Raw genomic sequence first — 15,629 nt, forward strand, 5'->3', positions numbered from 1 at the left:
CTACTTGCCGCTGCATTTGCTCTACCAGATAAAAATACATAAATAGTGCATTGCAATCAATACCCTGGGTCTTTCAGCAACCTAAGACAATGAATAACTTAAACATTTAGACAAATCCTACAAGAAACTAAGTCCAAAGGGTTCTCCCTGAGTCCATGATGCAACCGTTCAAGTATTTTTAAGTACAACAACTCTTAACATACATCAGAATGCTTTGTTTTTTCTGTGCAGTGGCAATACAGTAGAATTAACTATACTCATTAAGGAAAAACTCAGGAATAGAATACATCAAAAAGGCTGGGATTTGTGCAAAAGAAACCTAAGCTTTGCACAATTTGATGTATTTATACTGAGAGGTAGAACGGGTTTTTTAAGTCAGGTTGAAACAAAACAATGAAAAGCTTTCACTTAAAGATGCTCAGTCTGTTCAGGATTAACTTGCGACAACAAGACAAAACAGAGAAAATCCCTGATTAGCTGATCATCAAAAACTCAGTATCTATATATGTATTTAGACCCTATAATAAAATAAGTAAAGGGCTTAGAGAGGCCTGCAGAGTATGTTAGTACAATCAACACTGTTCTTGCATAAGTTCAAAGAATAAAAATGCACTTGGTATTAAGACATGAATTTCAGCACTAATGGAAAAAGTAAAATTATTTTTAACTGGTTTGAGTAATATGCCCAACTTGAAAGAAGAAGTTATGACACTTATGTTGTGGCATTAAGAATATGTTTTTCTATGTACATTCACATGTTCGATTCTTCTCCTCAGTAATTGCATGTTTAGTCATAAAAAATATGTTATTTCTGAACAACAAGATTCTGGGGGGAAAAACACAATTGTTTGACCAGTGGCTTGGATTTTTGAAGACAACGCTGTATCCTGTTTGATTAATTTGAGTTTTCACTCTCATTTAAATAGTCAGTGTTTCAAAAGACTTTTAATACTAGTATGAGAAAAAGTGACAGAGCCTCATTATAACATGGCTACAGTACACGTTGAACCTTTTGACTGTTATTTTGCTCATGAGTAACTTTAAAGCACTAGTTAACTGTGATTCCGATTTTTTTATTTAAAAAATAATTAGTCTGCGCTTTTTTACCTTAGTGGAAAAAGCACTTTACTTTACTAGTTTTATTATTTATTACTTTACTAGTTTGTTTCCTCATTCACACACACACTTACGCACTGATGATGACAGAGCTGCCATGCAAGGCACTGGCAGGCACCAACTCTAAGATTTTATTCGCACAGTGGTGAATAGATAGCACTGACACCTCACAGCTTTTATCTATCTGTCTATCTATCTACCTGCTGGCTGTCGCAGGACAATTAGATTAGGTTTCCTTCACATCAGTCCCAGACTACAAAACGTACACTTGAATGCAGTGCATGCAACTAACTCTGGAGTGTGTGGTGTGCCAGCACTGGAGCATGTCCAATAGCAGAGCGTTACTGTAAAGGGAATGCGGCCAACTTGTGTGATATTAATCACACTTGTTCTTTTTTGTTATGTCAAGACAAAATGTCTTTTCTCAGACTGTACATCATAATCGGGCATGCAGGGTTTATGTCAGCATGGTTATATGTCTACAAACCCATGCAGCAGTCAAACCCTCCTTAGTGCTGTAGAACTATAAGAACAACTACACTGTGTAAAGTGTGTAAACCTTTGGCTACTGCATGGCTAAATCAACAATAGGTCTGATAGTTACATTCCAAAGCTAAGACGCTTCTACGAGTTAGAAAAAAACATACAAAGGAAAAAAAAAACATTCACATTGCATCACATTGGTGATGTTTCTTTTAGTGACTTTACAATTAAACCTGAGGTAAATCTTTCCACAAGCTGCGATCTCACATATTCCCTGAGTCTCACCCACCCTCTCAGTTTTCAGGGGTGGCCTGGCTGTGATCCTCTTCCCTTGGAGCAGTGGCTGGTCCCTGAGAGCCTGGAGACAACTGCTTCTGCTGCTGCTGCTACTGCTGCTGAACTTTGACCATACAGTTGGCAACCATGTGAGACACACAGTGGCAAAAATGACACTTTTTTGGCTGAGGGGGCAGCTGGCATTCTTTGGCATGATGGCCAAATCCTCCACAGTTAAAGCATCTAAAATGACAAGAGAAAATATATTGTGGCAGCAATATATAATTTGTGGGTTGCCTTAATAAAATGATGATCGTATTCATGATCATTTGAATGCATTTAAAGAATTTTAGAAGTTTTTGACTTATGAAATATAAGTACATCTCATCACCACCCACCAGAGGGCAGCACATAAACATATTTTAAGGAGCAATCACCATCCATTATCTGCAGTCCCAGCTGTGAGGAGATATTACAGGGCTGCATTGACAAGATCCTTCTTAAAATATGCTAAAATATCAAGATTGAAATGTGTGTAAAGCGTGGCTTTTCATACTGTTTAATGTCTCCACTTCAAAATGTGTTTTCCTCTTTGTTTTGCACACTGAGTTGTTTGAGATTCAGAATGTGCAGAATGATTGCGTGTACAGAATGATTGCGTGTGCAGATTTCTTGTTATACTGACTATTTAAAGGTGAAAACTTTGTCTAATTGAAAACCTCAGTTTATCACCTTTATGTACAGAGATTTTGTGACATTACAACAAGTTTGGAGCCCGTTGTGATCCTATCTGCAACTGCTAGAAATGTGATGCAGATCTGTGAACCAGTGCACAAAGGTGAGAATAGAGTTTTCAGTGATAACTAGAGTCAAGGAGTTCAAATGAACTGTTTATTTACACAATTAAGGATTGTGGCATTTGCAGCACGAGAGACGCACTGTACATCTTTCCATCCATAGTTGATTAAAGTTCCTGTCTAGTAAGCAGAATATCCTGGGTTTAAATCCCAGCAGTACCTTTAATGTACAGTAGAGGAGGGCTATAAGGAAAGCATGCTGAATCAAACCATCCTCTGCAATGTGTGAACCTTTGGATGTTGGACAGGTCTCCAGTCTATTTCAGGGCCAACACAGAGAGACATACACAGACCACCATTCACACTCACTTTCACAGATCGATTAACCTAACATGCATGTCTTTGGACTTAGCACTCCTCCGGAGTACCTGGAGGAAATTCACCCAACCTCGGTGAGAAGATGCAAACTCCACACATAGAGACCACAGCTGGCCAGGGATTGAACACCAGGACCTTTTCGTTGTAAGGCGTCAGCGGTAACAACTGTACAAAAACCCTTTCTTGCAAGGCAGCACAGTAATCCATGCCTTTATCACATCTTTTTTTTTTTGTAAAGCACTTTACTTTGAAGTTTACCAGTCTTCCCTTGCACACCTCCAATTGGTTGGACCGCGCAGGGAGTACATAACTCCTATCCTGGCATCTCTCGATTGGCTACCCACGCATGTTAGAGTTAATTTTAAGATCCTTTTATTTGTTTTTAAATCTTTAAATGGTCTCGCCCCACCTTACCTCGCTGAGCTACTTTTTCCTACACTCCTTGCTGTAATATTATAGCTATTTATTGTTTTCAAATGGATAAATTCTGTAATGCAACTATTTTCTAAACCATCACTGTTGTACCATTATGATTGCAAGACTTGAATACTTCTATACTATCGCATTACTACTTTTACAAAAACAACAAAGAGTTCTACCACCATTGCAGAAAGCTAATGATCAGTAACGATAAGTAAGTGAAATCCTAGGGGTGAATTGATTAGGGCAAGATAAATAAAGCAAACAAGGGGCAAGCACTGTGAAGTGTGACACAAAGGGACACTTGCCAGTTAAACAGGAAGGTAACAACTATTGATTTTTGAATTGATCTTTCTGTATATGGACAATCTGGTTTTATACTAACACATACTTTGTTCTCCCTCTGCAGACGAGCAAGGAAATTAACAGAGAATAGGGAGCAGTAAACTCAATGTTGCCAAACAGTCTAAACACTTTTTAAAAGATTTCTAAAGTATCAATATTATGCTTTCATACTGAAAAAGTCATAGGTGAACCAGAATTGTCGGCAGGAAACACAAGACAAAAGCTATTTTCATGTCTTCACATATTACAATGCTTCTGCTGTGTGATGAAAATTTCTTTTTGTGAAAATAGATCCTTTAGTCCATACAGACTTGATAAATCGGCCACATTAACACATTTGCTATGCTAGATTTTTGACAAACAATTTAAGTTTGTAAACTGTTTGTAAGACTCAATTCTTCAATCATCATATTTAATATGCATGTTTTAGCATATTTAGGCATATATCATAATCTAAACCCATCACAGGGGAATTTGTTGCTCAGGTCTCATGGCTCAGTTCACCCAGTGTCAGCCACCCCTACTGGGTCAGGCTGTGATAAATAAGGTTCATGTTTTGCTTAAATATTCTGCAGAAATAAATAAGCATTCATGATTTAGACTGAGGTCTTTGACAAAGGTAATGTAAATTCACAAACTGACTTCGTGGAAACCATTTAAGGAAAATAAAGGGCTGATATCTGTTTTTCCCCTAATGAAATGATGGTTGCTCCATGACCTTTTGTAGTTTTAAGTAAATGTAACTTAAACCATAGGAAAATAGATCTTTTGGTGAGGATTATTTTCAGTAGCAGAGTAATATACATTTAATTTTCTAGGCCTTGGGTCTGGAACCCCTGGCACCAGAAGTGCCTGTTGCTTTTTATCCACTCTCTAGTTGCAGTCTGATAGCCTCCAAAAATAAAATAAAATGGAATCAAATAAAAATTTGTGTTTTTTTTTTCCATTTGTTTTGTTGAGCCAAGGTGTTGAAACACCTACAATAAATTAAGCTGTTGTGAAAATAATTTGAAACGTGTGTTTTTTTCTGCAATGTTTGCTTTTTTCTCAAAATTGAGGTAAATGATTTGCATATTGTCTCTTTAATAAAAGAGTCAAGGGGCATGGAATGCACAGCCACGGGATGAACTGAATTTGAGTTACCACAAGGGGGACCAATTTGGTGCGCCACCCTAAGATTTTCCCCTGGGCCCATCTGGCCAAAGATTTGTTTCTTTTTTGGGCAAAACTGGCTCTTGATAGAAAAGGATGCAGACCCCTGGTATGCTCTCATAATAATAAAAGAACTGTATTCCACTCCTCACAGTGGACCAGTGGAGCTCTGTGGCTTAAGAAATCAACAGCTATTATAGCATACTTCTTAGAAGTCATTCAGTGTTGGTTTTGGTCTTTTGGGATGTGGTGACAATGAGAGTGAGTTAGAGAGTGATGAAAACCAGGCTGCGTCCTGCATCATCTCCCAGCTCCCAGCCCCCATCAGGGCTCAGTATTGATCAGCATGGCCACGAGGATGGCAGAGGGACCTCCTTTGTTTCAGTACTACCTCTGAACTCTGACCCCTGCTCGCTCATTGCCCCTCCTCACACCATCCCCTCCACTTAATTTCCAAACCACAGTCAGCCTGTTGTTGCTATGACAGTGGTGACCTCTGACCCCTTTCAAGCACCTACATCTGTTATCAATTAAACAGAGAGGATTCTTTCCTCTTCTGAATACAACATTTATGTTCACTAGAGGGAATCTGTGAATTCAATCAAACTCACAGTGTATTTAAGGACAGGAAGCTGTGGGATTATTTTTATCATTGCCCTATGCCAAACATGATAAATGAAGTTGAACTTAATAAGATGCTATAAATAACACCATCAAATCTAAATGGCCTCTATTCTACAGCTCTTTTTTTCTCTTAACTTCCAGCAAGAAAAAGAAAATCTGAACATCTGACTGCAATTAAATCCTGCAGGTATTTAAAGACAGGAGGAAGTGGGAATTATTTTATCACTGCCAGACATAATTAATATGGTCAAACCTAGAAGATGCTATGTAATTTATAGCCTCACTGGATCCTAAATGTCTGAACAGGCTGTAATATAAATTGTGATTTATTTTAAATGTATTCATTGCTCTTTTTTGTAATACAGTGAAAAACAGATGAAGCTACACTTCAAGCAAATGAGCCCAAAAATGGGGTGATGAGGGTTCAAGAAGACTGAAGAGATTTAACTGTATATTGATCCTGCTCAGCTCACTGCTCTGCAAAGAGCAAACATAGCTCTACTTTAGTTTTTAAAGCTAATTTCTGTGCTTAAAAAGTATTGACATTATTTGTAAAGGTTCAGGTTGCACACAGCAGAGATTTTAATGTTTAATGTAAAGTTCTGGAAATCTTATTTTTCTGCCATGGTACAAATAAGGCTGTGTCTGAAATCACCCCCTACTCACTTAGTCCCTATTTCCTGTACACTCAAAAAGATGAACTATGGATGCTGTTTGCATTACATGATGGTTTTGTGGTAAAACTATTAAATAATTTTTAATTTTAGTGACAAGAATAAGACAGTTTCATTGGATTAATATTATACATTTTGGTTTCAAAGTTACAAAACACACCTAATTTAATCTAACATACCACACTCATTTAAAACCCCTTGGACCAAGTAAAGAGTGTCCAAACATGCTTTCTGTATATTTGGTCATACGTGCGCATTTTCAAAAGCTATGCCATGTGAGCTTCCCAACACATAACAGAATCACATCAAATCCATTGCCATTCACTTATTAATCGGAAGGACAGCAATGTTACTCTGTTTTTCTCTTTAAGGTGTGCTTTATAATTAGTTTGTAATTATTCTGTACACATTTTAGCTAATTTAGGTTAGTTACTTTGTTTTCTTGGTTTGGATTTATATTTACCTTCCTGGTCACTTTATAGATGGGATATGGTTAAGATATCATGTATGCCAAATTACTCAGGTAAAGTAACTTGAGTTGTATTAATTATCCCACTAGCTTATACAAAGAAAGCATAACTTGAGTAGAATCAACAAACCCCAAGATCATTAATAAAGTTAGTTGGTGTTCATTAAATGGAATATAACTGTGTCAGGTTATTATAACATCCCTTAAGTACACTGAACATGATGGCATCCAAGTTGATCAAGTGGGATCACATTAACTTAACAACATGTTGTTGTATTTAATTCGATATTATCTTTACTATTTATTCAACCAGATTTTGTGGGACCGGTTGACATAACTAATTTAAGTAAGTATAACATTTCATTTCACTGAGTATATAATGTACGCTAGTTCAATCAGTAGTGAGCAGTCAATTGACATTTCAGAAACTTAGTAACTGTTGTCACTAACTGTTGTTGAGCCACACAATGGTAATTTTCTCACCTCTAAAACAGTCAGCATTGCTTTGTGGAATAGCAAGCAGAAAGTACCTTGCCATGTACTTGTACAGATTTACACACTTGAACACTATAAAATGGCGAACACACTATATAGTGAGTAAGGGGACAATTTTGGACACAGCCTAAGTTTTGTCAGTAAGGTTTCCAGGTTTTACACCATCATGTCTCTGCAGGATCTAAACTTGTACATGTCAGTTGACACTCAGAAGTGTCAGGTAGATGAACATATTGTTGTTTGCCAAGAAATAACTCTTTCCTGAACTTCCTAAATGATCATTTTGTCTAAACAGATAAAACGACTGTATTTTAGGACAGAGCCTCACTAACTTTTCTGGTAAACTGGGCTGTAGCCACAGACTGTTGTTTTCACGTGTTAAACGAACCAGACAGGACATAAATGAACAATGGATGTGTCGACAGGTGCATTTTTCACCCATCTGTTTTCCCCTCTTCCAAGTCTTTATGTTAAAGTAGACAAACCACATCTTGACTCCATCTACTTCTTAGAAAAAAAGTGAATGTCCAACCATTTTAAACTACACCTTTGTGTCCTAAACTAGCATGTGGACATCCTTAGACTGAACTCACCTGTCGCCCTTAGATTGTTGTTTCTGGGCAATCTTTGGTCTTCTCTCACTACCCAAACATGGTGCTCCATTAGGCCCAGTAACCCTGACAGACTCCAGCCCTTTAGATGATTTTTTAAAGGTGAACTCAACAGCCTCACCTTCTCTAAGGCTGCGAAAGCCCTCCATATGCAGGTTACTCTGTAAATTTGAAATAGTGATGATTATTTTCTAATAATTACCAAATAATGTAGAAGATAGTATTAAACTGTATATTGCACTCGTTCAAATCAACGTATTTGCATTTTTCTAACTCTTAGAAAGAGAGCTCAATTGATGATGCAGATCATTGTATGATCTAAAAAAGATACACTAAGTAAACATTAATTATTTTTCATAGTAGGTTTAACATCTTGCTTCAAGAAAGACAGACTGAGCAGATGGCTGTACTCTGTCTCTTTTCACTAGTTGGGTTTCCCTCACACTTTTTATTGCATTAAGATCCAGTTTGGGGTCTTTTGGTAAGTTGGAGGCTGTGTTCTGACTTTCTGTCCTGATGCTGAAAAGCTCCACCACAGTGCACCAGTGCTGCTGCCACAGCCGATCAGTAGATGACTGCCACCTTACTTTGGCGAGTACAACTGTAGACAAAATCTGTCTGACTCTAGACAGATCCTGTAAACTATGTAAACCTGCTGACAATTACAACCCCAGCTGGGACATTATCAGGCCATTAAACACATCAGCAAAATTATCATTGATAACACTTTTTTTTTAATTTGTGTGTGAACTCAAGTGTCATGGTATAGAATTTCAAATGTATGCAGATGACACTGTTGTACATACAAAAACATCTAATTCAATAACTAACATAGAAAGTGTCACACACTGGCTTTATCAATATTGTCCTGTTTTAAACATCAAAAAGAAAAAAGCTACATTCTTTTTCGAACTTAACATCACCCTGGTGTTGATGTTCTCATGGGGGGAAATATTGAAGTGCTTACCAAACCTAAAAATTTTGGGATTAAAATAAATTAAATTTGGAATCTGTATTTAAAAGTACTTAATATAAATATATGTACACTATAAATGTACATGTACAAACTAATAAATGCTTGTTTTATAACCACTGACTGACATATTTCTGGTTATTTTCTGCATACAAGTAGCTCAACATTTAATTAAGTTAACATATATTACTGTAAGAACCTTGTTGTGCTTGTTTTGTGTGTCTGTTGTTGTTCTGTCATAGTTTTAAATTCGGATTCACAGAGCGATTGCAGATAAAAAAAGCTTTAATTTAACTATTGTGCATGACTCCTTAAAAATAATATAATTTTTCTTCCAAAATATCTGACTTTAGGTTACAATACCCCCTTGTAGTGACTATGGTATGAATAATTTTATGGTTATGTGTAGACAATGGCAGCATTTAGCATTAAAAAATAGAGTTAACCCTTCTTCATTAAAGAAATGGGTTGGGGCATCAGTTTGATACACTCAGGCTATTTCTTACCAATCATCTTCTAAGCAGGTATAAGCAGAAAACACATATCAAATGAGAATTTGTTTCGGTTTGACCGGCTAGCCACACATCCTCCAATAAGGAGGACGTGAAGACCCCCCTCCCCTCTCTTTCCTCTCATGATTTAAAGCACCACCGGGGTGAAGAATTCTAAGAAGGTCCCCACATGTGAAGTGTGAGTGAAAGTTAGTTGGCCTCCCTGATACTTCAATGACTTCAGAACAGGAAGCAGGGCTGGATCAGGAGTGGACTGAGCCTTGTTATCTCTGCTAATGCCTTTTCGTTTAAAAAAAAAAAAAGCGAAATATTTGAACCCTAACCCCCCGTTCCCTTCTCACCTTTTAAGTCCAACAGCAAGACTGTGAGGTGAAGTTAGGTGGGGTATTGCAGGCTTGAGTGTGACTGACTTTAAGATGTGTTAATCTCCAGGTAATTTTACATTAAATCATATCAAGTGCTTCACATTCTTTGATGTTTGTCTTTGAACAGTTTACACCACAGAGAGGTTTCATTAAACCTTTACTTCAGTCTAAAACAGTAGGATCTTTCAATACAGAAGTCCTACCTTTATGGACCTTCCTATTGGACTGTAAGGTCTATACTGAAATGTTTGATGACCACACAAACATTGTCAACCTGAACTGATGGTTCAGCTGGACACTAATCTAGAAAGATTTATCTGATTGGTGGCTGTTCTTTATAGTGTTAAACAAAATGAACCCACTCAAAGAAACTTGGCATCTTACTTAAGAAAAATATGCTCTCCTTACTAGAAGTTAGTATAGACTAGAAAATCAATTCAATCCCAGTACTCTGGATTTGAAATACGAGGTTTCTTTTAAATTAGGGCTAGTGCAGCACATTTAGAACACATGGTGCAATGACATTATTTTCTACAGGGGTTCCCACTAAATGGATCTAAAGACCCACATACTGGAGCACTGCATTAGTCCTGGTTGAAACCAAATTGCTTCAAAAAAGCTGTTGACATCACAAGCAGCAGCAATGCCTCACCTGATGGACAAAGACGTCGAGTGGTGGCTCCAGAGGAACTCCATCCCTGCTGCTCATGGACAGGAAGCCGAAGCCCATCCGCACGTTGAACCACTTGCAGACTCCGCTGCTTTGGGACAGACCTGCTTCTTCCTCCTCACTCTGAAACTCTCCTGCACAAGAGAAACAGATCTACTTCACAGTATAATGTGATGATGGCTCAGAGAGTGGCCTGCCTTAAAACACACAGTGGCACTGTGAAGTCCAGGACACTCTGAAGTGCCTAGGTTTTCCTATTAAGCAATAGTGTGAGCAAATAAACATATGCTTGCCATGTAATAGCTAAAGAATATTATCAAATCTTCAGCCTGAGAACCACACATTTATTTTTACAGATGGTGTGTAATCAAACTGCAGCTTTAACTTTTATTTATGAATATTCTGGATATTATTAACAGTGAAACATGCCCAAACTGGCTTGTTCAAACGTCTTAACAGTCCACAAGAAATTGGAACAAGTCCGTTTTGATTCAGTATTATATTTTTAGTCATCTTTCTTAAGTCTACAGTGTTAGTTTCTTTTTATAAATGTAGTAAAACAGAATTAAACAGGTTATGAACACAGTAGCGAAGTAATTGAGGAAATAAATCCGCGACTATAGAATATAAACTGGTCAATCCGGTAATCGGTAATCAATTGTTACTGTCCAAAACCTCAAGCAATAGTAAAGGCAGTTATTTGTTCACTACGACGTATTACCTTCACATTTACAATTCAAATGGATTTTAAGAGACTATAAATCAAGTGATTTTATAATATTTTCCACGTGTTAACCACTAGGCCATCAAAATAAAACATTCAAAAATCTAAAATGAAATCTTCTCGTCAGCGTAATAATTGGTAAACAGCAAAAATCTTCGACGTCACGAGGTCAGCCGAGCAAATTCTGTTAAAAACATTGTTTTCTTTCTTTAAAGCCTGTTCCTTGTCTACCTGTGAACGTGTGGTTGGAAGCAGAGTCCATCCCGCCGCTCTCCGTTGCTTGTCCCGGCTTTAACGCGCACTGAGCGACTGTCTCCATCTACACATCCAGCCCAACAAAAGCATACCTTCCCCCAACACCAAGTCATGGCTTGGCACTTCTGTAGAGTGTGTGTGTGCTTGTGTGTGTGTCTGTGTGTGTGTGTGTGTGTGTGTGTGCGTGTATGCGCGCGCGCGCGTGTGTAATCCTCCAGAAGAAATGTGTTCCCGTTTCCTGGTCTTTTCTTACACAAAATGCAGAAGCCCCCTGACCCTCCTACCCAACACAGGCAGAGACCTCAACAATACACCCACATACATAGGATGAGAGAGAGAGAGAGAGAGAGAGAGAGAGAGAAAGAGAGAGATATCCCCACCTTTTCAGTCACAGCAGCAGTTAAATCACATAAGTCCAATAAGACAAGGAGCCAAAATTAATGACAGACTGACCAATCATTAGTGCTGGACCCCAGGGCCCACACTGATATCAGTAAACCATCCCACACACAAGCACAATAGCTGGAAAGAATTCAAAAAATACAGTTTAATCAAAGGTTTTCCGTTTCAATTACCTCTATTACAGCATAGTTACATCACTCAACCTAAACATACCGATGCATTCAGTTCCAACTATTTCCCCAGCTTCAGACACTTTAAGATCAAGTGTCCTGGTTTAAGAATACATTTACTTGAATTTGAATTTGTAAGATACAAAAAGAAAAGTAAGTAAGAAAATAAATTGAAATGAAAAGAAACTGTTAGGGAATTCATGATGGACACAGTGAAAAATCAAAATTATTTCATGTAACAAATGCAGTTCAAGCCATTCAAATGTCATAATTAAGATCATAGAATGCAATTCTTTTGCAGGACTTGTTGGCAGGTAAAATAACTGATCAGAACATAAGATGAATTTTTACGATTCAGAGCTAAATAATAAAATTTTAATGACATTAAGTGAATTATTAATAGAAGCTGTACATTTACTGATTGCAACGTTGAGTTAAAATATTAATGGTGTGCATGTTTAAGAGGTATGAAGTAATAATACTTTAAACTGCAAATAATCCATTAAATGTAACTGTAGTAGACACGGTGGTTGCATCTCCCTCTTTCTTTAGTCCTTCAGGGTGAATCACATTTTAATTAATTAAAATACAATTCTGCTTGCATTGTCTATGCGGAGGTGATTCATTTCCACCTGTTACCATTTGTAAAAAGTTATACAGTGGAAAGAGTTCATTTACCCTGCTGATTAACTGACTATTAGTTGCTTCCAAGCTGCTGTATGCTACCACAAACCTGCTATCATCATCATGACTCGGAGGACTTCCTGTAATAACACACACACATACTGTCATTGCATGTGCAAAGCGTTGTGTGTGTAAATGTGTTGGAGTGGGGGTAATTAATAAGCAAATGACTACCTCCATTCATGCCACAGGCCTTCTGAGAGTCACCATGGAAATACAGACGCCAAGCCTGGTGTGTCACAAAACACTCTAAGTTGGCCCAGGTCACTTAGACAATCGGAGGGAACAAAGCTCTGGCACATGATAGGTCAGCAGCCATCAATGAATCACCATATACACACAGTTTGTCTGTTGAAAACTGAAAGACGTAAAGAGCGACTTTTCTGAATGTTGAGTCATGTCAGTTGGACTTCCTTCTTCTTGGCAGTCCAAACAATAAGAAAGAAGTCCAGCTGACATGACTCAACTTTTGGATAACCAGACCTAGATGACTGAGAATATTCACTGTAAAGAATGAGTTCTTAAACACCAGTATTTACCCAGTGTGTGTAAGGGTATGTGGTTTGAAACACACTCCAGGATCAATTGCCTGGGCCTGTGTCCTTTCTATTAACAAGGGGGGAAATTAGCAGCAGTCAAAAGCCAATCAGTTCACTTCTGACCCCTGCTGTAGAGGAACATCAATCAATAAAGCTGATCAATAACAAATGTAAAACCCACAGCTGTGTTGTGACAGATGTCCCTCCTACAAAAATCCTGAAGGTAGGTCAGCCCCTCCGCGGACCAATGATATGTTGGAGCTGTCTCATTTAAAACTTGTTTGGATTGTTGAATTTACCATACAGTGAAATAGAAAACAGATTCTTTTTTTGTTTTCACAAGATCCCAATATTGTGGATATTGTGGAGATTTAAAGCTACAGTGAGCTGATTTTCTTTGCTTACATAAAATGAAATAATTCTGATTAAAATTAAAGCCCTTTTGGTTTGTTTTAAGCCTGTTCACCTGGTCAAATCTTTAGGAACATATGTCCACCCGAAGATTACTGGACCAACCTGGATGTTAGCATTCCTCTGGTTTTCTCCAATAAAAAGCCAATATACAAAATTTTTCGATTTATGTCGGAGAATAGAACATGAAAATCTCTTGACCTTGTGTTAACTACAGATGTTATTTCGTGAGTTTAAACAAAAACTAATTCAAAACCAAAATAGAACAAAATAGTTTGGGGGTACTCCTTCAGAAAGTGTAGCAGTGGAGGAGGTGCAGTTATTGGTGCTTGGAAAGTATTGTCATTGTATGTTTAGCGTTAACTGCAGATAGGACAGAAGAGCGAGGGATGATGTGGTGTCTTGAGTTACTTCATAATAAAGGTATTGTAAATCAGAGTGGTAAATCATTTTCCAATAAACCAAGTTTCCTTCTTGTCTACATGGGATGCTGAGAATCATACAGCTGAACCTGAAGTTCGGCCTAAAAATCAACCAGTAACCACTAAATATAGTGGTGTAAAAAGTACAAAGTTCCTCAATAAAACTCATATCCACATAAACATAATATTACACTTCAAATGAAGCAGAAAGATTTTTTTGCAGCCTTTCTGTGTGGCGTTTGCATGTTCTCTGGTGGGTTTTCTCCCACAGTCCAAAAACATGCATGTTAGATTAACCGGTGAATCTAAAGTTGCCCGTAGGTGTTAATGTGAGTGTGAATAGTTGTCTGTCTGTGTATGTCTCTCTGTGGCCCTGAAATAGACTGTGTAGGGTGTAGCCCACCTCTCACCTGATGGCAGCTGGGATAGGTTCCAGCTCCCCCGCACCCAAATAGGGTAAGCGGTGACAGATAATGGATGGATGTAATGTGTGAACTGCTTAATGGTTGAGGTCAGGACTTTGGGAAGGCCATTCCAAATATCTGTGTTATCCATTCTATAACCAGATGTGTGTTTGAGGTCACTGTTCTGTTAGATCACCCAAGTGTGTCCAAGTTTTGAAGAGTCGTCCTTCTTCATGATTTTATCCACTCTGTAAAATGCACCAGGTCCACTGGCAGCACAAGAGCCTCAGAGCATGATGCTACTACTACTGTGCTTCACATTTACTGCTCCAAATACACCTTCCTTCAAAGGAGTTTTCCTTTAACCTTATGGTCAGCTTTGGAGTGGGGGCTGAGATGGTGATGTAAAACTCACTTGACTGTAGATAGTGACCTGGTTCAGTAAACCTGGAGCTGCTTAGAGAGAAATTTCTAACTTGTATAAATCTATAATCCTCTTCCTCAGATCTGCTCTGGGCTCTTTCCCATTGCACAGTGTTGGTCACTTTCCAAATATATATAGATGTGATTGTATTTCTTTTATGGGCAGATATTACATTTGATTACTACCAATAACATAACATACCTTTTATCATCACATACACAGACCTCTTGGCATTGTCAGTGGCAAATCATCCACCAGCAGAGCTGCATATATAAAAGGTTCAGTAAGGTGCTCAGCCACTGTTACATGGACAAAGATCCCTCTGAATCTTCTTTGAAATGATTTTTTTTTTTAGAGGGCTTAATTTCACATTCTCATTGCAAGAGGAAACATTTCCTGGGATCCAGGAAATTATCTTGTACCAGTTGCTGATATTTTTTCCAAATTTATACAAAGCAAACTGTTTATGTATGGTATAATGATATACTACTCTATTATGACACTTGCACAAGTGAAATTCCTTCTACACCTTGTACTTCTGATCCTCTACTACCAAACCAACAGTATTGTCAACCAAAGTGAGGGAAAACATCTATCACCTTTGTTTATAGGCAGAGGTCAAACTGTTGTGGTAGCCTACAGGTTGAACAGAAAAATGTTCAACATGTTTGGAAAAGCATTCTGACCTCTGAACCAGATCCATTTAATCCAACCTGCAATTCTCCTTTTTGCCAATAGATGTTGCAAAGTCACTTCCTCATCTCCTTTCCACAGTACTGTCTGTAGATGCTATGGACCCAGACCTGTAGTGCCGGTGAACTGTCTGACCAAAAA

The 15,629-nt window shown here is 38.0% G+C and overlaps 1 pseudogene; it reads right to left on the reverse strand.

Annotated features, from left to right (window-relative positions):
* Nucleotides 1-1,892: 1,892 nt before the first annotated feature.
* LOC137098026 (protein lin-28 homolog A-like) lies at nucleotides 1,893-11,346 on the reverse strand (annotated as a pseudogene).
* Between the last annotated feature and the right edge of the window lie 4,283 nt (nucleotides 11,347-15,629).

This window comes from Channa argus, chromosome 1 (genome assembly GCF_033026475.1).
Source record: "Channa argus isolate prfri chromosome 1, Channa argus male v1.0, whole genome shotgun sequence".
Taxonomy (NCBI): Eukaryota; Metazoa; Chordata; class Actinopteri; order Anabantiformes; family Channidae; genus Channa; species Channa argus.